The sequence below is a fragment of the Podarcis raffonei genome, chromosome Z, assembly GCF_027172205.1.
Source record: "Podarcis raffonei isolate rPodRaf1 chromosome Z, rPodRaf1.pri, whole genome shotgun sequence".
NCBI lineage: Eukaryota > Metazoa > Chordata > Lepidosauria > Squamata > Lacertidae > Podarcis > Podarcis raffonei.
This window is the reverse complement of record NC_070621.1, coordinates 24,653,060-24,674,565: the sequence shown is the minus strand read 5'-3', so window position 1 is coordinate 24,674,565 and position 21,506 is coordinate 24,653,060. Positions and strand designations below refer to the sequence as shown.

The following is a 21,506-nucleotide window of genomic DNA, read 5'->3' as shown; positions in this document are numbered from 1 at the left end:
ACAGGAGTGCCTGGCGTGCTCTGGTCCAGGGGGTCACGAAGAGTCGGACACGACTAAACAACAAACAACCATAAGCTATACGGATGCAGATTGACCTAATCTAAAATAAGGGGTATAAGGTGCCTGAAGGCTGCTTGTTGCAAAGCAATCTCAAGAAGGGGAGCACTTATCCGTTTCCCTGTCAGCCATATCTCCCCCAAACCCTTTCCCCAACCAGCTTATATCCTTAAAGAATATTAAATCTCTGAGGTAAACAATGAACAAGAATACAAACAATTAATAACACTGTGAGAAAGGTATAAGGGTAAATACTTAACAAGGAAGGGTTAAAATACTCTTTTTCCTCCTGTCTTTTCTCTTATGCAAATTGCTCTTGCCAAGTGTTAACTTGACGGTCCCTCAAGTGGGGCATTAGATTCTATACACTCAAAATTTAACAAAAGATCCTCTTTTTCCAGCATTAATCTTATGCACACATACATTTTATTTTCTTTTTGAAACATGCACACTTTCAACTTGTTTCCATATTTTAGGACGTCAAGCGTGGTGCAACAATTCAGAAAAATCTCTCTCCCTCTCTCTCTCTCTCTCTCTCTCTCTCTCTCACACACACACAACTTACTGAAGTCTACCTCCTTTGAACCACAATATTATGAATAACAGGCACTTAAGATTTGTCACACATCAAAAACAAGATTTGAAAAGCAAACTACAGGGGGGAATTCATCTCCAAGCACATGTTACCGTTACTGCTAGCATACTCACTTTCACTTGCCTCTAAGAAAGCAGTAGCTTAGCTGTAACTCACATTGGTAGTAAAGAAGATAGCTCTTTGCCAAAGCAGAGCCTGTGTGCAGGGGTGTTCTATTCTTCCGACTCTGGTGACAGATTGGTGGATTGGTGTTACGAAAGCTGCTCTCTGCAGAAACACACCCACTTCCATGACTCACAGGAGTATCTTGCTTCTTCTTTTTTTAAGTGATTGTCAACTGTGGTTGAAAGACTATTAACAAGAAAATTCAGCTGTGTCATTTTTTCATTAAAAGGCGACAGGTGGGGGGAGCACTTTGATGTGAGAATCACAACTGCCTCTAAATCAGTGATTATGAGGGAGTAATTATTTGAATTGTTTTTTTAAAAATGTTGCTATAGTGCTACGACATCTTAATAAATAGGGGGAAGTTAGATCCGCACAGAAAAGACAGCTTTATCAGCATGATTTAACATATTGACTGTATAACAAAATCAATAGGAATTTTCTAATGATAAGTTCTGAGATGCAATTTGTTGCTCCCAAATGTTCTTCTGGGGGCATTTTTTTTTATTAAATCAAAATCAAAGAGTTAGAATTTTTACTCAACCGTCTACAACAATAGAAGCCCATCACCAGATTCAAGAGTATGTGGCATGGCAGATCCCTATGCCTGGATCCCACATGGTTCCAAATATCATGTAAAGGATGGAATCACATGGAAATCATCCACATCAGTCAGCAACCTGTATTAGCACAGTGGTTGTAAGGATGCGGCATGGGTATCACTCATGTGACCAGCTTGTCCCACATGGAACAGAAATGTGTTTTTCTCTAAAATGCAAGAGTTGAAAAAATATCTGGGAACTTTAGTTAACTATTTGCACCACAAACTTCAAAAAAGCATTCCACTTCAGATGACAGTTAAGTCTCTGTCACATCTAAGCTTCAGCCTTTACAAAATTTCATCAAAATTATTATGAGCTATCATAATCATACTATTATTTGGTGGTGATAGGGAATCCCTCAAACCTCAGGTAAAATTGACACCATCAAGGGAACATATACCAAAGGGGATTCCTATGGGATTTTAAAATCTATTATTATTATTATTATTATTATTATTATTATTATTATTATTATTATTATTACCACTACTATTACTACTACATTCTTCAGGGCCACTAAAAAGCCTGGGATAACACAATGCTCTTCAGAGGTTGTGAACTACAACTCCTTTATTACCGACTCTGACTGGAGGTGATGGGAATTGGAGTCTAAAACATCTAGAGGGCATCAGGTTGGTTATCCCTACCGTTACTATTTGTTTTTAAGTAGTCCTCAAGAGCTTTGCAAGAACTTTTTTGAACTCCCTGAAACTTTTTTGAACTTCCTGAAAGAGAATGGTGGAAGGAAGAGATTCTCTATCTCCAAGTCGTAAGCACCTGCTTCTGTCCAATTTTTCCATGGCTCTCCTCTGCCATCAGGAAAAAACGCACAATTTCTCCAAGAGAACAGAAAGAGTTTGTCTAAACTAAAAGGCAATATGTGTCTCAATGTTGTGAGAAAATGAGCATCCTGTAGCTGGTGTGGGACAGTGGAGAGAGGGCAGGAAGGATCTAACCAAGAGTGTATCATTCTAGCTTTAAAATACATTTCTGACTAATAATAATAATAATAATAATAATAATTTTTATTTATACCCCGCCCTCCCCAGCCAAGGCCGGGCTCAGAGTGGCTAGCAAGTTTACCTGTGCTGATTTCCTACTACTTTCATGAACGGTTGTCATCACACTAAATTCCTACCTAATACTTATTTGCATAATGATATCCCCACGCACTAACAGACAAGTGTAAGAACATAAGAGCCTGCTGCATCAGGCCAGAGCCAGTTGCCCATCCAGTCCAGCATCCTGTTCTCACAGTGGCCATCCAGATGCTTGTGGGAATCCTGCAAGCTGGATTCAAGCACAATAACCCTCTCCCCTCCTGTAGTTTCCAGCAACTGGTATTCAGAAGCATTGAAGCTTTCAACTGCAATGGCACAGCACTGCTATCATGGCTAGTAGCATCCATGCTGCATGCATGACTCAATTGTTCCTTAAATATTAGAAGCCTTGCTCTCCAAGCCATGCTACTCAACTATACTGTAATTCTAATGCACATGACATGTTACAGAACAATATAAGCTCCCAAGGGGGGGGGGCTCTTCCCCAGTGAATTTACTGCCTGAATTTCAAATGGGGAAAAGACAGAGAAATGAAGTGTGAGCAAATGCACCCTACATATGTTTCTGCTGCAGATGAGACTTCCTAGTCAAAGGATTTACAGAGAAAGGTGGGCTGAAGAGCAGGGGGCAATTAGATTATCAAACAGGATGGGCAAAGTTGGTTAAGGAAGCAGAAGACATTTTGGCAGGTGTTAAGAGTTAGAGCTTGCTATAATGAATCGTTTGATAGGCAAGTCAGCATGAACATGGCGCCTTTCGCTTTGAAAATGCAGCATTATATGGCAGGCTACAAATGTACTACATCTGCTTACAGAATAGAACAGATAAAGTACCGTATTTTTTGCTCTATAAGACTCACTTTTTCCCTCCTAAAAAGTAAGGGGAAATGTGTGTGCATCTTATGGAGTGAATGCAGGCTGTGCAGCTATCCCAGAAGCCAGAACAGCAAGAGGGATTACTGCTTTCACTGCACAGCGATCCCTCTTGCTGTTCTGGCTTCTGAGATTCAGAATATTTTCTTTCATATTTTCCTCCTCCAAAAACTAGGTGCGTCTTGTGGTCTGGTGCATCTTATAGAGCAAAAAATGCGGTACCATATTTTTCCATCTATAAGACGCCCCCATGTACAAGACACCCCCTATTTTGGGGGGCTCTGATTTAAGAAAATGGGGGGAGATACTATCAGTTTATAGGACGAGCCCAGATTCTGAACATTATTTTAGAGTAAAAAACCATAGTCTTATACAAAGAAAAGTACAGTAATTGCTATGTTTACCTCTTGCTTGCTCCTTCTTCCCATACTGTTTTTATCTATATGGCATACCTAATGCTCAGCAAGCTTCTTTCTCCCTTCCCTTTTCATCGAGGTAGGGAACCTGTGGTCTTCAAACTAATTGGGGAGCCCAAATGAAAAGAAGGGTGAAGAAATAAAACCAAAACAGATGGTGATGGAAAGTGAACAGGGAAGAAGCCCCGTGTAAGTGGTCAGTTGATATTTCTGGCCAGAACAATCTGAAGAACTTTCTATTCCCAAACAGACCTGCCCAGATGTTGAGATGCGAAGTTCATGGTAGGGCTGTGTGATGTCTGGTATTCAAGATGGTGATGTATCAAAAGCTAAACATCATGATATCACAATGTCTGAAATAAGGCTGGAACTATGTAAACACCAGAAAATAAAACCAAAAACATTTCTCCCTCCTTTTTTGCCAGTGGGGGTGGGAGGGAAGAAAAAGGAAGGAGCACATAAGAAAGTATAGGGTTGGGGGAACAAATGTGTGAGAAAGCAAAGGGGCGAGGGGAGAATTGGGGAGAGTTCGAGGATAGGGAGGAGAAAATAGGGAACATTACGAGGGGGTGAGACATAAACACCCACATGGACACAGAAGGCAAGAAGGGAGGAAAGGTGCTTAAACAACAGGGCAAGGTATATTTTTGTTTTTTTAAACTCAGAGGTAAATAACCCCAATGTATTTTTCCACAGGACAAGCAGTGGTTTCCAAGCACGCCCTGGCTGAGGGCAGCAGCTATTCAAAAGGCAGGGTTGGGCAGCAACATGGGGGGCAGGCTTTGGGGAGGTGAAGCAGAAAGACCTTCCTGCTTTTCAAAGACCCCAAAAGTATCAGGAGGCGCCCTCAGGCAGGTCCTGCTGGCAAAGAGAGTCCAAAAGGAGAAAAGAAGGGGAAAGGGGGCTCCCAGAAAGAAGCCCAGAGCCAGCTTGGACCGGCATCTCCTCCTGTGCTTAAAAAAAGATGCTTGTGACATCTATATTGCCAAGTTTCTGGGTGGGCTGCTTTCTTCAGAGCCTGCTCTTGTGGTTTGCTGCCCCCTCCAGGAGGCAAGGAAGAGCTGAAGCAGTACAGCAATGGGGTGACAAGAATCATGAGAAGTGATGACTAGCTTCAAGGTTTTCCCCACATCATGATTTTTTACATAGTATTTGAGTTTGGTTTAAAAACAAACAAACAACAGTGCTATCAGACAAGTGTTCAACTGCATGACATCATTCTGGCCAAAGGAGGGAAAGGCTAGAGCTTGAGAGACCAACAGGGTACCCAATAGGAAGTCCTGTGGCTGAACAAGTCTTGAACACTGTAGGTAGGTCCAGTTGGGCCTCACTGAACAATGGAGAATATTCCTAGCCACATATTCTTTCAGCAGGAGTCCATTCTGACCTGGGGCTTTGAGGTTTTTTTGCAATGTGTTTTCTTGACACAAAATTTAGTTGCTAGCTAAGGGATCAACATCTGTGAATGACAGGTCAGGGGAAGGATAGAGATTTCCAGTTATTTCCCTAACCCTACTTCCCAATTTCTCATTCATCTCTGAAGTCCCTGCCACAGGCAAGCCAAGTCTACTTTTCTTTTGCAAACCTGGCCTTGCTCACAATACCACATTATCCAGGTCCTAAGAAAGAGGTCAGGAACATGTGCCCTGTCAAGGCACAAAACAATCCCCTGCTATTTTTATTTTATCTTTTGACTAAGACAAGTAGAGATTCTCTGCTCCCTCTTGCTGACCCATCGAATTATCACCTTCTGCAACTGAAAATGTGAAGTGAAATAGATGTGATCAACTTTTGCATTATCTGTAGCATATTTCTTTCATGAGCTACCAAGCAATCCTTTAGTTTCCCCTCCATATTTAATTGTTGCTGCTATATATTGCTTGCTAATACTGAAGTAAGCAGAATTTTTTAAATGCCTTTAAATACCACCAAAACTATTACTTGGAAACTATTACTTGGAAATGGGTAAATTTTTCCCCATCTGTAAGTAACAGACTAAAAGATAGTAAGAGACAGTAATAAAAATAAAATCATCTCCAATTATGCAAAATTTCATAACTTTGGAGCTATTATAGTCTTCCTTATATAAAATACATATTTAAATAGCAGTTTAAGGAAGAAAAAACCCTTCCAATTTGTAATGTGAAAATATCTCACTCAAAGAGGGAAACTTTGCACTACAGCTTTAAACGTTTAAGCCTCTAATGTCCATTGCTTAGCAACCGGGCATCCTTACCTAAACACCGTTTTTCAGCAGAGTCACGACTGACTGGTGGGGCTGATAATGCAATTCAAAAAGAACAAGTGTTCCCAAAGCACTTGAATTCTGTTCACATAGTACTGTACCTCAAGTATCAATACACCTTTCTGTGTAATAAAATAAAAATGCTTTCCCAGTAATTATATACCACAACAGGATTTTAACAGGATGAAAAATAATAATTTTTCAATTGCACAATTTGAGCTCCAGTTCTTAGAAGAATTAAGGCATAAAGGCAGATAATCATTGTTCACAACACTGTTTTATCCTGATACAAAGTACATTTAAAAAACCATTTTATGAAGAAGGCATTTGATTTACATGCTGATGATTTAAACTTTTTCAAGCAGCCCATAATCACTCAGAGTCCAGTGAAATCATTAGGAATTTTTCAGTCACAAATTATGAGAAACCAGTTTCTGTTTCAAAAGCAACCAATCACAAGGAAAAAGAAATACTGTAATGTGAATATAAGTTCTTCGCAGGCCAAAACTATGCATTAAATTATAGGTTTGGAATTTCATTCAACAACAGAAGACTATGACCAGAGTCATATGTTACTTGAGTAGCAATATTTGGATCCCACCTTGCCGAAGTAATGTGTGAAGGACAGAATCATGCAAAAAATGGATGGGGAAACACATATTGCAGGATGACAACTCCCATCATCCCTAACTATTGACCATACTGGCTGGACTGAGGGGAGTTGGTGTCTAACAACATATGAAGAATCAAAGGTTTCCCACCTCTGCTGTAAGAGAATGGCCAGGCACTGCCAAAAGTAGTGCCAGCAACCCATACTGGGACAGCAATGGTTATAGACATGGAACATGGGTACCTCTTATGCAACAGCCTGCCCCACAGGACTCCATCGCTCAAATGTTATTGGAGTGATGTGGGATTCTGCCAGAGAACTGGCAATCTCATTGAGACAGAAAGAGTATAAAGTTGATCAGAACTTTAATCAATTATCTGCACCACAAACTTCAAAAACATTTCATTCCAGATAATTCTTATTCCTTCATAAAAAAAACCTAGGCTTTTGCTACTACAGAATTTGGCCTAAATTACTCATATCATCATATTATTAGGAGAAAGATCACTAACCCCAGGAAAAATTGACAGCATTCATCAACGAGATCTATAGAAAAGGAATTCCTATGGGGTTGGAATTTTGTGTGTGTGTGTGTTTTGCTTGTTTTGTACTCATTAACTAGTACAGTGGTACCTAGGGTTAAGAACTTAATTCGTTCTACAGGTCTGATCTTAACCTGAAACTGTTCTTAACCTGAAACACCACTTCAGGGGCCTCCTGCTGCTGCCATGCTGCCACTGCGTGATTTCTGTTCTCATCCTGAAGCAAAGTTCTTAACCTGAGGTACTATTTCTGGGTTAGTGGACTCTGTAACCTGAAGCGTATGTAAGCCGAGGTACCACTGTATTTAGAGCCACAAAATGCCTATTCCCACCACCATAACCCTCAAGAATTTTGCAAAAAAAAAAATGCACTTCTTAAAATAAGGGAGGGATCTATTTCTTCAATCTAATTATCTCACACACCTATCTCCAATTTTTGCATCAGGAAGAAACATGATTCCAAGAGAACTGAAAACGGTGCATGTCTAAAACATGAGGCAATGGCTTGAGAAAAGGGGTGATTCATGACTCATATTGCGTACAGAAGAAGGCTAGCCAGGAGCAAATATTTATTTATTGTATTTATATCCCACCTTTTCCTCCAATGAGTTCAATGTGATGTACATGGTTCTCCCCCTCCTTGTTTAATTTACTCTCCTAGCTCTAAAATATTACCTCTGCCACACAAGTTTGCATTTGATAATTTCCTACTGAAGATGACATCACACAAAATTTTTACCTAACACTTATTTGCATGCTTGAAACTGCTAGCACTAAACAAACATGGTTCATGTCTCAATGTGAATTCTAAATTTAAAAAACAAACAAACCTGAGAGATATTCCTAATATTTGCATACCAACTTTAATGGACACAAAACAACCATTTTTTTAAAAAAAGATACACAGTTTTGTTTGATTTGTTAAATTGTCTAGTGTTAATAATGCAAATAGCATAATCCCTCTATCCAAATCTTTTGTTCCTTAAGCACAGACAGGTGGTAACATATGTATTCTCTTAATTCATTTTTGCCCATCAGGGAAAAAATGTATTTAAAGGATACAAGAACGCTGACAGACTACAAAGGCTGCAGTCCTACACTGCATTCAAAGAGGTTTTAATTATGTGATTGAATCCCCCATCTTAACGTCACTATTCTACATCAAGCTGTCCCCTTGGTTGCCTGGGAAAGGACAACAAACTAAAACCTACTTCTCATAAACCTCAGATAATGCAGTAAGCTTATGTCTGTACTGCAACACTTCTGGCTCCAGCTGCGGGGGCTCATATGATTGAATACTCCTCAGGATCACCACCACTCAATAAACAATTATCTGAACTATACACTAGTAGCCAAAATTGTGGAAACCTTCCAGAGAAAGTGTATTTCCGAGGTTTGATGGCTCATAACATCAATTTTTTTTTTTGAGTAATACCATAAAATTATATATCAATGGAAAGATAATTTATGATCAGGGTATATTTAAGGGAAGCTAATAGAGAAGAAAGAGATAAAAACATGCTTTCTTCAAGAAGTGGAATCGCTAAGAAAATACTACATTTGCCCAGGGTGGGCACAATGGTTTCGCAAGAAAAGAAAAGAAAAGAAAAGAAAAGAAAAGAAAAGAAAAGAAAAGAAAAGAAACACTCTCCCCTTGGAGCCCTCACAATGAAATCTAGGCCTGTACTGAGAGCGGAATTTAAGCAGAACCTGCCTCCTAGTGGAAAGAAGGGAGGACAACTTCAGTATCTAGACCACTGGAGAGGGACAAGTAGGAAGATCAATTTAAAAGTTGAATTTCTTAATATATCAATTAAAGTGTTCATACATGCTAGGAACAGATGGTACAGTCAATATCTTGCCCCAAGCGGCATTCCTACTTGTGGCTCTATAGCTGAGATTGTCCCAAGATAGTCATTAGTACCTTATTAAAGAGAGAATACTTTCCCAGTACAGTACATCCTGTCATGATATCAAAGACAGATATCATGAGATGCACTGGAGCCATCAAGCTTGCCATGAGCAAATTTACTTCACACTAGGTGAGCCAGCTCATCGTTTCAAGCAGCAAGGATTGTGTCTGCATGGCTATAAACTTAAGTTTCAAGTAGACATGACAGCTGGAGTGTCCACTAACAGATAAAAAGTTTGTTTTCATCAGACTTGTAGTTAAGAATCAAGTGACATTAAGACATTGTACATTTTCAAACAAAATAATTTAACTTACAGTTAAAGCTGGTCTCTTATATTTCTTAAAGTGCCAGAATCATATCTTGGGTCTCTATACTTCAGGCTTACATGGCGGCTACAAACATTCCTAATTTTAAAAAAAGGAAAGGAAGTTTAAAAAACACAGACCTAACTAAACCAAACAGCAGATATCAGTAACAGCACATATTTAGATTTGCTTTCAAATATTTGTCGAAGATGATATTTTGAACCACTTCATCTCTCACTAAATGTTACATAGACACAAGGGGAGAAACCTTAAACTAGAATATTGTAATATACTATATCAATAGTATATTCTATCAGCCAGCCAGTGCCAAACAGAAAGCCAAGTTTTCATTTCCAGGTCTGAGTTTGAGGTGGACACTGCCTTTATATTTTGCTCTCTGAAAATAAGCACAACTGTGGAGATGATCCTTGCTGGCGTTCAACTTGAAACTAGAGTGTGAGGCTAGGAACTACCCCAAATTGTCACTCTTGCCAGAGGGTGATAAAACACCTGCCATAGTAAGTGGAAATGCAGATCTCTAAATCCACAAATATCTGGACGATGTGCCACAAACTCTTGCCATGGTGGGAGCTAGTTTTGTCATGAGGAACTACAAACTGGGAGAGCTGAAAAGTGGCACTTGTTTTAATCTTCTTGCCAGGGAGTTAAGTTTGGATTTTGAATTCTGGAATTATATGAATCCAAATCAAAGCAGAATACTTGCTTCTGCTTATCCTATTCCTCACAAAATATCTGTTCATCTTTTGCATTTGTATAAAAAGTATTACAAAGGCACAATAAGTCTTGAGTTGCTTCTCTTCCAAAAAGAAACTGATCTTTTACAATGCTACCGCAAATTTTCACCCCTAAGATGAGGAGAAACGTGAAACATTTTGAGTTTGCTCAAAAAAATAAAAATTCTATCACTTCAAATGTATGACCCTGAGGTCAATGCATCATCTCTTTTATTCTATCCAGAGGATGTGGTGTCAATCTTTTGTTAGAAAGCATCCTATTTATTATTTGCTTTTGTAATTATGTAGATATTATGACACATTTTTAAAATTTTACTGCTTTTGATAAGATTTAATCTGAATCAACCATAGCTAGAACAGGCTACTCTCAACACGTCCAAGGGCATTTCAAGGATATTTCTGCACAGACTTTTTTTTGAGGAAGGGGTAGATTTTCTTTTCTCAACCACAAGCTATTCAAACAAAACAGGTATCATAGAATGTTTCAATTCCATGTTTTACTTTGTGGTGTAGAAGACTGTGTGCTCTTATAAATTGCTTAAGAGTTTTTAGGTTAAGCAGGAAAAACATTTATGGACAACCACCTCCACCCAACAGCAAACTATACAAATTGTAATAAAGAAGAAAGCACCTCAGGTTATGCCTGCTCTTAACAATTGGCATTCAGTTTGTCTAAGTGGCACGTCTTCTTCTGCAGGACTCTCAGATTAAAGTAGTTTGTTAAAGTACATTTGGCTTTGGATGAGTTTTCGCAACAGCTACTGATTCTTATTCTCCCACAGCCACCTCCACAGCAGAACAATAAAAATATGTGCCTTAGCACTACCTTGATAGAACTACAGCAAGAATGACAATGAGTCAGTTGCTGTTAACAGAGTTACAGAAAATGCTCCATGATATCCAAATACCGGCAGGGCTGCCATTCAGGAGGATGCAACTGTATGGAGGCAGTTCCACATGGAAAGATTCTGTGAAAGAATTCATTGTGCGATTCCACCGCAATACAAATAAATAAGGGTCGTAGTACATAGCTGAGGTTATCAGAATTACTGAAAGCCATTTCACAAAAATGGCTTGCCATATGAGCAGTCTCCCACACAGATGCATTTAGAAAAAGCTGTCACGCCATCACTTGCTGGTAAAATATATTCCTTTGATGCCAGAGCACCACTAAGTCAATTGCTTCGGGAGCCTAAAAACATAATGTGACTAGCAAATTCACACCATGTTTATCATGCTTTTATATGTGTTGGAAGCCACCCAGAGTGGCTGGTGCAACCTACCCAGATGAGCAGGTATAAATACTACAATATTATTATTATTTATTCTGAAAAATTCAGTTTTCCAAACCTACTAAGGTAGACCTCCACATGGAACCAGGCTTCCACACACATAGGTGAGATAAGCATATGCAAGGATGGAGATCTACATCACTAGGTCTGACTGGATGCCCATCCCCATTCAGGGCTATTAGCCATAACAGGCCAATGTTTCAAATCAGAAATACTATGGGTGCAAAGATCACAATAATATTGCTATAAAACACACGGCTGAACAGAATAATATACAATTGCCCTACAGAATTGTCAGGCATATTATCTACATGTCATTTAGGTACTAGGCACAATTTCATTACTAGCAGAAAAGGAAGCAGGTTGCTTAGAAGACATCAAAGGGGTCCGTTATTTTTTTTAAATAAGAAAAAGATAAACCTTTAAAAGAGACAGGGAGAGGCATGGCAAAAGTCAGGCAACAGAAGGCAGCCAAAACACACAGTCTTTGTGTTGGAAGTGCTAAGTGGAACATTCAATTTTGCTCAAGTTACAGTGCGACACCTTTTCAAATTGGCTGCCTGTAGCTTCAACTGCAGATTCAGAGCATTTGGAATAAAATAAGCCTCCTCATTAAAAGGCCAAAGAAGAAAATTCATAATATAGTCTTGGATTTCCCTACACTGGAGGTTTGGTTCACTATATGGATTGTTCAACTAAATTGTGCTGGCATTATTAAAAAGAAGAAGTGAAACAGCACAATTGTTTTCCTGTTTCCCTTCTTCTGGCACACCACAATTGCTGGAAAATGTAATATATCCGTCAGGGATTAACATGTGGTCTAACATGTGCAAGATTCTGTCTGAAGGCAAAGATATGGATTGCATCCTTTTTAGCCTTCCTCTTCTAAAACTGCAATCCTATGCACACTTATTTGGAAGTAGGTCTAACTGAATTTAGCAGAATTTAGTTCAAGGTAAACATGCAAGCCAATGGAAGTTGGAAACCAATAACATTTGGAGGGCACAAATTCTGCATTCCTATGTTAAGGCACTTAGCATTGTGCCATCACTGCCAGTTCTGTGCTTGTCAAAATTTCTTTAAAGTTCTGGGTAGAATGATGTAGAGGTGGGATGCCAAGATTGTACTGCTACACTGGATCTAGTTTTGTAGGTACCATTCAACTACAAACCAAACAACAATTCTGACTAAGTTAATAGCTCTCTGGATAAAGTTCTAGAAAGAATTTCAGTTCAAGTTCTGCAATTTCAGAACTTTTGCAGAAAGTTACTGCGAAAAATACAGCAAAAGCACATGGATAAAATTCATTTACCAAATTACCAGGTTATATTTGACCTAACTAATGGCAACAGACTCCAAAGCTGATTCTTCCAGCTAACAGTGTGCCACAAGAAGGGATTAAGAAGGTACAGAACAACAAAGGTAAACAAAGGCTTGTGGGAAGAAAGGCAAAGTGGGAAGAAACAAAACATGTGCTGTTTATACTGAGTACTAGTTCTCTGAATTGTTCATATTGACCACAAATTGTCATTTGGATGTCAATGTGGGCTAAGTAGATATGTGAAAAAATATAATTCATACTTATAATAAACAGTCTACAAAACTACTTCACTCCACACACAAATGCACTCTAATGAGCTTGCTAAAGAGTAAAAAAAATAGCATATTTTAAAATGTGATTGAAGTAAGTAATCAGGTTAAAGCTTTGAACAAAACAAAGTATTAACACTGGGGTTCTTTTTAAATGTTGTATCTCATGTTCTGAAACCTATAAAAATATTGTTCTGCAAAATTTTTGAGTAACTGCACACAGCAGTGTTTATATTCCCTCAGAAGAGTCCTGTTAGTTGACACTAAAGATGCATCAAATCCAATAGCCCATTTTCTACAGTGACCAGGCAAGTGCTTCTAGGAAGCACACAAGCAAGGAATAAAGGCCATAACCCTCCCCTGGTGGGATTTAGTATTATGGGAGAGTGAGAATTTTTTAATAAACCTCCTTGACGGTCTCCTTTCTAAACTAAGTTCCAAATGCTTGTCTTTCTTTTTGATGAACCTGTTCAAACCTGAATCATTTGATAATTTCAGTTCTTTGCTGTCCACTTTGAGATGTGGTGACCTGTACAAAGTATTTTAAATGTAAGTTTTATAAAGGCATTGTGATACTATCCATTTTGTTTTCAGTTTCTTCCCTAACAATTCCTAATAAAGAACTCACCTTTTTCAGTAACAGACCACACAGATTTGTTGTTTACAGTAAGCGCCCAACCACAGCTCAAAGATCTCTTCTCTAGGGATAGAGTGAATAAATGAAAGGACACATTTCAGGGCAGGGGGTTGTGTCCCAAGGTCAATCACTTTGCACAATCTTATGTTGTATCTTATATGCCATTTTGATGCACATTCATCCGTTCTTGAGATAATCCTTTTGGAATTCTTCATGGTCTACTTTGAGCTTCTTGAATAATTTGGTACCCCTTTAAGATTTCTAATGATTCTATGTTCTGTAGCATGCAGAGAAACAACTCCTATAAAATAACCTTCCTTGTTCTTTCTATAGATTTTGCATGCAGCAATAAGTGGATATCATTCATTTTCACCATTGCATCAGCTGAAGGATCAAGCCAAAAGCCCATCTAAACCGCACCCCATTTTCCAGAGGCTAGACAGATGTTTTTGGAACTACTGAAGGCATGATTAGATCAGTCCACTGCTCCTCCACTGCTCCAGTGTTTAGAAAAATATTACCTATGAACCTAGATTCCAAATAGCTACAAAAGCCAATAGCTGAACTTAGACTTATCCCCACATAATTATCATAGTTGGAAGGAACCTTGGAAGTAATCAAATCCAATCTTTATTGTTATAGTCCATGACCAGCACCCTCTAAAGTAATCTAATCCAGTGTTCTTCAGCCTTAGATCTTAGTCTACAACAGCCTTAGTTGTTGAACTACACCTTCCATCATTCCTGAACACTAGCAAAAAATGGATGGGAATGATGCAGAGCAGCAACAACTGGAGACCCAAGGTTCAAGAATACAGATGTAGTTCAACCTTCTACTCAATGTAGAATGCAACCACAGCATCCCTGATAGATTGGCATCTAGCTTCAGCAAAAAAAGAGTCCTGAGATAATATATTCCATTGCTGAACAACTCTTACCATAGTTTGTTTCTCCTAATGTTCTGCAAAAATATGCTTCCCTGCAATTTCCACCCAGTAATCTGCCCCAGAAACACATGGCATTCACCCACCTCCCTAAAATCTCCCCATGCCAGTTAGTCATGTCAATAACTCTGTAAACAAGAAAAAGCGCCTGATTTTTCCTTTTCCTCTTCCCTCCCAATCCTGCTTCCTTTTGTGCTGTGTCTGTTCAGAATGAAAGCATGAACTGTTATGACTCACATTTGGAAGCAGAAATGGCAGCAGGGGTTATGGCTGAAGAATGGTGTGAAAGCACCTTAAATAAAATACAACAAATAATACCTTACAATTGCTAATCATTGTTTTTAAGTTACAGTATTTCAAATTCCCAGCAGCACCCAGCAGTATACTATATCTAACCCTAGAGGGTCCTGCTGAGTTATTTGCTTTAATCTTTTACGCCCTAACCAGCTTTCCATACATATTTCCAGCTTGCAAGCTGAGGACAGACCTCTATTCTGCACCTAAGAATTTACTTAAACATATAACCCAACATTTCCATGTAAAAATTCACAGGGTGGTTAGCAATAAAATATATGCTAATTAAATAAAATCAATATATAAAAAATTGGCACTATTACAGGTGCCACATAATACCTACTCTGCATTTGTAAGAACTTGATTGTTTAGTGTGGTGGCACCTACACTTTGGAACTCCCTGCCTGTTGAAATCAAGCAGCCGCCTTCACTGTACTATTTTCAGTGCCTGTTAAAAATATTCTTGTTTAGACAAGCCTACCCAGATGCTTAGAAAGTTGAGGTAATTTGGTATTTTAACGTTTGCATATTTTAAAGTGGGGTTCTGAATCTTTCTTGATTTTACAATTTCATGTTTTTGCAAACCACTTTGAGGGGGGGGGTTAAAAAATTGAGTGGTGCACAATTTTTTAAAATAAATAAATACTGAACAACAAAATTTAAAGAGCGTTGGGGGGTGTATGGCAGAAGGTAAGAGACCTTACCATCGGTTTAAATTCCAGGGATCGTGCTTAACGCTAAAATCGTGTACTGTATAGTCAAAACACATTGGATTCAATGGTGTGGGGGCTTACCAAAGTTCCCCCCCCAGGCGCCTACCCTTCTGTTTCTTCCTTTTTGGGGTTTGCTTGGTTTGGTGTGCTTTTTTGCCAAGTTGCGGACTAACAGAACAGAAATAAATGAGCAACGATTACGATATCTTAACACGCACAAGCACACAAAACCCTAAATAAGCGCGGACAAGCTCCCTAGCCCCTCAAAAGGGAAATGCTCTTTTGAAACCCCAAGTGCTGCATGTGGGCAGGCAGGCAGGTACACTGCCCCTGCAACGGGAAGCTCTCCCAAGCCACGAGGAAGCCTCGACGCCCCCCTCCCGGGTCTACCGCGGGCGAGGGGGAGGGAGGGGAGGCGACGACCTTTCCCCACCCCACTCCTCCCGAAGGTGAGGCTGGCAGGCGCCGGGTACCCACCTGTCCCGGAGGCCGCTTTGCCGCACAGAGCCTCCGCCCTCCTCACCGGTCTCTTCCTGGGCGCAGCGGCGGCGTCTCTGCTTGGGGGGCCCCGCCGCGGCCGCTCCCGCCCCGCGGCGCCCACAGCATGAGGGATGGGGCGGGGGCGTCCTTCCCGGACGAGGAGGCGGGGAAGCGGCCCCCGGACGGAGCAGGAGGTGGAGGAGCCGGCCCAGCCTGGCCTGGCCTCCGCCTCCGCCGCCGCCGCCGCTTCTTCGCGGCTACTGCTGAGGCTGCTCCTCAGAAAGGCCGCTCGGGCGCCGTCTCTTAGCAACCGCGCCCGGGCCCCTCCCGCTCCTGAGAAAGAGGCGGCGGCGGATTCGGCTTGGCAGAGGAGATGCTATCGCGCCGTCTGCGCAGGCGCGGGCACCCGCTAAGCTGCCGCTGGCCCGTGCGCGATTCCGGCGTGCGCTGCCTAGGAGGTTAGCAAGGGGGCTGCTTGCTTCAGGACTGGGCTGTTGCAGTGCGCTCAATGGGTGGCTGGGACGGCGGAGGAGGAGTAGGGAGGAGCGAGCTGCTGTTGGTGCAGGATGCTGCAGCACAATTGCTGACCCTGTCAGCTTGTGCTCGGAGGTCTGCGCTGGCTAAGTTCAAGGTGTCCGTCTATAAGAAGCCGTTAACAATTTAGGACAGGTTTGCCTATGAGGCCACCTTCCCGGCATAATGCACCCACTCAGCCACTTCAGTCAACAGAATTGGCATTGATAGAGGTGCTGCAGGATACCTGTTCCATATTTCTAGTAACTTGATCTATTGTTGTTATTATTTATTAAATTTCTATACCACCCTTCATCCCAGGATCACAGGGTGGTTTACAATATAAAAATACAAAAATACGTAACATAGTATTAGGCAAAAACAGTACCCCCACCCCAGTTTAAAAGTTCATGGATTGTTTAAATAGCTGAAGGCCTGGGAGAAGAGGAATATTTTTGCCTGGCATCTAAATATATGGGTTGAAGGCAACAAATGAACCTCCCTGGGGAGAGCATCTCACAAGTGGGAAACCACTGCATAAAAGTCCATTCTCTCATGTTGCCACTCTCTAGACCTCTTGTGGATGAGGCACACAAAGAAAGGCCTCAGGTGATGATCACAGAGTCTGGGGAGATATGGCAGCTACACTTTGGAATTCCTTACCTATTGACATCAAACATGCATTTTTTCACTTTGCTCTGTTCTGCTAAAAACATTGTTGTTCAGGCAAGCCCACCCAGATGTGTCAAATGCTGGTGTGTGTTTTAATCTGTTTGTAGTTTGGTGCTGATTTCTTTAATGTTTAAATAGTTCCTTGTGACGGTTACTAAGAATTTTATTGTTTCATTCTCTTTGTAAGCCACTTTGAGGGTTGGGGTTTTGTTTTGTTTTTTACAATTTTATGAAATATAAACAAACAAGGGTATCTCTGCTATCAGTGGATGCTAGCAACTATGGCTATGTTCTGCCCTCATTGTCAGACACAGTTGTTGCTGGCCTCCACACATCCTGAGAGATAATGGAGTGTGCTCCTGGGTGTGAAGTCTGGAGAATCACACGCCTTCTTTGTCTGTACAGAACAGTAACTCATAACTTTTGGCTCCCACATTGTTTTTGCTGCATTAGCAGCACTGAAGTGACCTCTTTCAGGGGGGAGACCTGGGCAGTGTGCATGGAGGTCCTGGGCTGCCCAGATAACAAGACTCCCCTCTTGATCTTGCTGCTGTGGTTGGTCCAAAGGAAAGCAGAACAATACAATTGGCACCAGCTTGGCTACAAGAGTTGCCAGACAGAGGTGTATAAGTCACCCATCCAACTCCACTCTGGATTTGTGTAGAGTTTACTTCTTAGCCTTTTCTTCTCCTGAAGATGTTCTGCAAGTACAGATTTTTCCTCATGATTTACTTCTGAAGCCTTTCTCAACAGAGGTTTAGGATCAGAGTTTTCCTTCTCCTAGATGGGCTACCTTCCCAGGTTGATGAGCCCCATCTGCCCCTCATTTCCCTCTATAGCACAATCAGAAACTGTTGGACCCATTATTGGTTTCATTCACTCACGCCACCGGAACTTCACCAAGGGCTTGAGACTCATCTGCTACCCTTACCTGGCTTAGCTGGTCAGTTGAAGCCATTCCCAGGGTATGACCGCGGTCACATGCTGACAGCTTCTAGGAGCCACAGATAAGAGCTGAGAGCAGGGTTGAGACCAAAGGTGGACAAACTATCCCCAAAGGATCATGACCTGTCCCCCAACAGAGGTGTTACACATCCCCTATACACCCCATATACAGTGGTACCTCGGGATGCGAATGGGATCCATCCCTGAGCCCCGTTCGCATCCAGAAGCAAAGGTAACTAGCGATGGCACGTCTGTGCACGCGCGTGTTGCTTTTTGCCACTTCTGCGCATGTGCATGATGTCATTTTGAGCGTCTGCGCATGCGCGAGCGGCGAAACCCAGAAGTAACGCGCTCCATTACTTCCGGGTTGCCGTGGAGCGCAACTCGAACGTGCTCAACATGAAGCATATTCAACCCGAGGTATGACTGTATATACATAGGTAGTTTCATTTTTGTGTTGTCTTACTGCTCAATCATAGATCCCAAAGCAGTTTACAGAATGAAGCAAGGGTTCTACTGAAATCAGATGAAACAGATGTACAAATAAATAAGAAAATTGAGGCACAAGGCGTCACTGCCAGAAAGCCAGCTGGACTTATTGATATGATCCAAACTCTGCTAGCCGCCCTCCCCCCAGTTTATTAAATGAATTTTATAGTGACTCATTTTATTTCTCTCTTATCCCGTATTGATTTGCCCTTTAAAATTAAAGTGAGTCAGCTATTTCATGATTCTCCTTTAACCTTTATGGAAAGTATGTCTCAATGACTTCATATTTATTAATTGTTTTCTTAAATGTTATTTGAGAGAGAGAGAGATCACTGACAAGCCCATCATTCTACATGTACACGGTTTGCTGTATTCACAAATATATCTACTGAGCATGAGCAGGATGGCAAACATCCTGATGCTGTTAGTCTGCAAAGCATCATCAGTTCCCACACCACCCACCCAAAGCAAATAGCATCCATTGGGAGTATCTTTCTGTGTTCCCTCTTAGCCACTTGCAAATTTCATCTTCATGAGCCACACTGCTGCTTTAAAAGGCTTCTACAAACATGTGGGATGTGCCTAGGTCAATAGCCACCAGCAATGCTGATTTTTTTTTTAATGTATCTAGCTATCACAACTCACTGAAGTTATCTACAACGTGGATAGCAAACCAGTGGCCCTCCAGACCTTACTGGATTACAACTTCTGCCCACCCCCTTATGGGATAATCAGCCTCATATAACCAAAATGCTTAAGTCTAATTAATGCATGAAAGGCTTAAGGCAGTGGTTCTGAAAGGGTGTGCTGTACCACAGTAGTGTGGCAGGAGAGGATGGCAAGTTTAGCAGAAAGATTCAAGGACATTTAAACATTTCAGTGTAGTATAGTATGGTATCAAAGTAGTATTTATTTATTTATTTATTTATATTGCAGAATGCAGTGCTTTTTTTTTTTTTTTAGAAAAACTGGTGCTGGAACTCACCATGAACACCTCTCATTCTCTTAGAATGGCAATGGCACCCACCTGACAGGTGCCGGAACTGAGTCCCGGTGAGTTCTGGCTGAACCCCCCCCCCCCCCAGGAAGATAGATAGAGATCTTTTCAAAATCAAGCACTGCTAGGAGTTTATTCTTTTTGTTTTCCGTTGTATTTCTAATCAATAAAAACATTCGGTGTGGCGCAAGGAAAATTTTATTCTGAACATGTGGCCCAGAGAAAGAATTTTGAGAATCATTGGGTTAAGACTATACAGTAAGCTGTCCTGCCAGGCTTAGCTAGGTCACTCCACCTTACCTTGGGAGGGAGGGTTAGCAAGCCTTTGTTCTCTTCCATCCCACCATGTCAATCCTACCAGTAAGGAGTTCTGAGCTAGTTGCTCCAAGTTTAGAATGTGTGTCTTAAAGAAGCCATCTTTGTGATTCTAAACAAATAATTTAGAAGCACTCACTACACTGGAACATAAATTTTCCTGCCTGTGTTTTCTAATTGCTGTATGGAAAAGCACGTGCATCTGACCTTTGAAGGGTTTGTAAGTAAACCATTTTTAACTTGCCATCTAACTCAGTATTTTCTATATTGATATTTCCCAAACTTGGGTCTCCAGCTGCTTTTGGACTACAATACCCATTATCCCTAGCTAGCAGGACCAGTGGTCAGGGATGTTGATGGTTTAAGTGGGCTATGGACTGCAGTCTGACTCATATTACATTCATTGATGTGATGGGGAACTGAATAAACCCATGAAGAAATAAATCCAGCTTGAAAATGTTACCTTGGGCTAAAATAAAAATAACAAAAAAAAAGAGTTTTGTTGATGTTGTTGTTGAAGGTGGATAAGCCCCTTGCCATTGCTCATGTTTTGTGCATTCTCTGTGGAATCTTAATTTCCTCTCCCTCCTCATCTCCTCAACCTGCCAGCTCTCGTTCCCTCAGTGTCTTAGCAACCAGAGGAGACTCACTGGCCCACTGCAGCTAATGTCCCTCAACCCCCTCAAAGCAATCACATTTAATTTCTCTAATTAAATCACACATCAAAGGATCCTGAATCCTCCAAACATATAGCCCTAAGCTGACCTGGGTTTTTAAAGTGTTCTCCTGAAACCAAGGATTATATTACCAGTTACCTCAGGTTACGGACGCTTCAGGTTACAGACACTTCAGGTTACAGACTCCGCTAACCCAGAAATAGTACCTCAAGTTAAGAACTTTGCTTCAGGATGAGAACAGAAATTGCACGATGGTGGCAGTGGGAGGCCCCATTAGCTAAAGTGGTACCTCAGGTTAAGAACAGTTACAGGTTAAGAACGGACCTCCAGAATGAATTACGGGGGCCATAACAGTTTCCTCAGAAAATGCAGCAGAATATTTAATCTCACAATAGATCTGGTTGTTGTTGTTGTTGTTGTTGTTGTTGTTGTTGTTGTTGTTGTTGTAGAATAACAGAATCATAGAAGTGTAGAGCTGGAAGGGACCCCCTGCAATGCAGGAATCTCAGCTAAAGCATCCATGACAGATGGTCATCCAACATCTGCTTAAAAACTTCCAAGGAAGAAGAGTCCACCACCTCTTGTGGAAGTCTGTTCCACTGTCAAACAGCTCTTACCATCAAGGTAGCTTCCTATGGTCCTGACCTAAAGGTAAAGGTAAAGGGACCCCTGACCATTAGGTCCAGTCGTGGCCGACTCTGGAGTTGCAGCACTCATCTCGCTTTATTGGCTGAGGAAGCCGGCGTACAGCTTCCAGGTCATGTGGCCAGCATGACTAAGCCACTTCTGGCGAACCAGAGCAGCGCACGGA

The 21,506-nt window shown here is 41.1% G+C and overlaps 1 protein-coding gene across 3 annotated transcripts in view; it reads right to left on the bottom strand.

The window, feature by feature from the left end:
* Window positions 1-16,387, bottom strand: part of ZC3H12B (zinc finger CCCH-type containing 12B) — a 30,477-nt gene extending 14,090 nt beyond the window's left edge. Inside the window, exons 1-3 of one of the 3 annotated variants that reach the window (XM_053374137.1) lie at window positions 16,085-16,387; window positions 13,649-13,720; window positions 9,393-9,482 (exon numbers count right to left, since the gene is read on the bottom strand). The gene's annotated coding sequence lies outside the window, so the exon portion shown is untranslated. The remainder of the gene's footprint in view (window positions 1-9,392; window positions 9,483-13,648; window positions 13,721-16,084) is intronic. The other 2 variants (XM_053374136.1, XM_053374138.1) reach the window with 2 other exon arrangements.
* Window positions 16,388-21,506: the final 5,119 nt, after the last annotated feature.